This window comes from Peromyscus eremicus, chromosome 12 (genome assembly GCF_949786415.1).
Source record: "Peromyscus eremicus chromosome 12, PerEre_H2_v1, whole genome shotgun sequence".
NCBI classification, from domain to species: domain Eukaryota; kingdom Metazoa; phylum Chordata; class Mammalia; order Rodentia; family Cricetidae; genus Peromyscus; species Peromyscus eremicus.
The window spans coordinates 39,638,076-39,640,858 of NC_081428.1; positions in this window are offsets into that span (position 1 = coordinate 39,638,076).

Genomic DNA, 2,783 nt, shown 5'->3' on the forward strand with positions numbered 1-2,783 from the left:
CAACACACACTTGTGATCCCAGCATTGGGGAAGTGGAGACAGGATTCTTGGGCTTAACTGGCCAGCCAGCCTGGTATGGTGAGTTGCAGGCCCAATAAGAGATCCTGTCTCAGAAATGAAAAGCAGGCAACATTCCCGAGGAACAGCACCCAAGGTTGTCCTCTTGTCTTCACATGAACACGCAAACAGATGTGTGCCTACCTGCACACATCCCACACACCCAGAATAAAGTGAATGTGACTGATACATGCACACAAAAAAATGAATGGATTTGTACACACTATATTCCCCCTCACCATTGTCATTCATATGGCACCCATGTCGGACCTTAAAGCAATAGAGCTGCCTACTCAGGGACCAGACCATCAAAACTGTGAGCCAAAACAAACCTTTATCACAGCATAGCAACTGTCTCTGGTATTTATTGTAGGTGTCTTAGCTAGGGCTTCTATTGCTATGAAGAGACACCATGAACACAGCAACTCTTATAAAGGAAAACATTTAATTGGGGTGGGTTACATTTTCAGAGGTTTAGTCCATTATCATCATGGTGGGACATGGTGATGTGCAGGCAGACATGGTGCTCGTGAGGTAGCTGAGAGTTCTATATCTTACGCAGGCAACAGAAAGTGATCTGAGAGACACTGGCCGTGGCTTGAGCATATATGAGACCTCAAAGCCCACCCCACAGTGACACACTTCCTCCAACAAAGCCACACCTACTCCAACAAAGCCACACCTCCCAATAGTGCCATTCTCTTTGGGGGCCATTTTCTTTTTCTTTCTTTCTTTCTTTCTTTCTTTCTTTCTTTTTTTTTTTTTTCTTTTTTTTTGATATTTCAAGACCGGGTTTCTCTGTGTAGCTCTGGCTGTCTTGGAACTCGCTTTGTAGACCAGGCTGGCCTCGAACTCACAGAGATCCGCCTGCCTCTGCCTCCCAAGTGCTGGGATTAAAGGCGTGTGCCACCACCGCCCGGCGCAAAGGCCATTTTCTTTCAAACCACCACAATAGTAAAAGGTGTCTGACACAATAATTTGTTTTGTTTTTGTCTTTGGAGCAACACACTTAGAGCCCCGAAGCCTTATCTTTTCCCGTTAAGTTCTGCCCCTAAGAATCCAGCCGTGGGGCTACAGAGATGGCTCAGTGGTTAAGAGCATTGGCTGTTCTTCCAGAAGACCCGAGATCAAATCTCAGCACTCACATGTCATTTTGGAACTACCTGTAAATCCATTTCTAGTGCATTCATCGCCCTCTTCTGGACTTTTGGATATGCAGGCAAAATACCAATATACATAAAATTAAATTAAATTAAGAGATGAGTCAGCCTACTTTACTTTTTCAGACATCAGAATAACTATTTGCAGTGATGTTAGCTATTGATCATAACTTACACAGCCTGATTCACATTTCATTCCTCTGGGGGTCCCTGAGATGATCAGGGTCGGGAAAGTAATGATCCACCTGAGGCAAGGGGAAGTCCTTTTCAACATGATTCAGTAGCCAAAGTTGGTTCATTACAGAGTCTGATACCGGGCCTTTATTTTAGGCATACAGCACAATTTGGAAAAAGTTTCCTGGTGTAACGCAATCTTGTGCACAAGGACGCATAATCACATCATAAATACTCTTCTCAAAGTACATGTCACTTCTTCCATGAAAATGTGTTCTGGAGATAGGCTACGTGTGTTACCTTAAGGGCCTGGGGAGGAGCTGGTGTGGTCTGTCATACAGGTAGTGTAGTTGTCATTTGGGCTATTAGTCACCTCCTGTGCCACTTGTGGGAGCTTAGTATGGCCTGGCTTTTAATATTCTGATCCCTACCCTTGGGACGGCCCTGCGTCCTGACATGGAAGCCTCTTCTTAAGGAAAAACTCCGCCCCTTCCTCTCCACTTCTGCTTTTCTGCTTTTCCTCCCATGAGGTGTGCATCTCTCTCCCTCTCCCTCTCTCTCTCTCTCTTCCTCCCTCCCTCCCTCCCTCTTTCTGTCTCTCTGCCTCTTTATCTCTATTATAATAAACTCTCCACGTAGATGCATCGTCTGGGTTGTGAATTACTGGCCGCCTCTGCCATGCCATGCATGGCGTGCATCTGCCCAGCATGTTTCCCTGCACAGACAGGATACCCTCGGGGGAGGGGGCGTAATAAATCATAACAATGTCTATACAGATAGCACAGATCATCAGGTGGAAAAACAGTTGATGCATCTCCCTTGTTGAAGAAACAATCCTGTTTTGAAGGTTCTTTGTTTCCCTAATGCTTATCTGTGCCAGCAAGGACCTTTGTGCTTCCAACACATTCCCACTACTGTAACCTGCCATTCAGTTAACAGCAAAATGTATTGTGCTGGCTTGTTTTATGTTAACTTGATACAAGTTAGAATCACTGGAGAATAGGGAACCTCAGTTGAGAAGACGCCTCCATAAGATCCAGCTGTAGGGCATTTTCTTAATTAGTGATTGATAGGGGAGTGCCCAGTCTATTGTGGGTGGAGCCATCCCTGCGTTGGCAGTCCTAAGTTTTATAAAAAAGCAGGCTGATCAAGCCACAGGGAATAATTAAGCAGCACTCCTCCAAGGCCTCTGCATCAGCTCCTGCCTCCAGGTACCAGCCCTGCCTCAGTTCCTATCCTGACCTCCTTGAGTGATAAGACTACAAGTGAAAGTGTAAGCCAAATAAACCCTCTTCCCCAGCTTGCTTTTGCTCATGGTGTTTCATCATAACAATAGCAACCCTAGGACATTTACTAAATGTCTGCTGTGGAAATAAATGAAGAGCAACAACA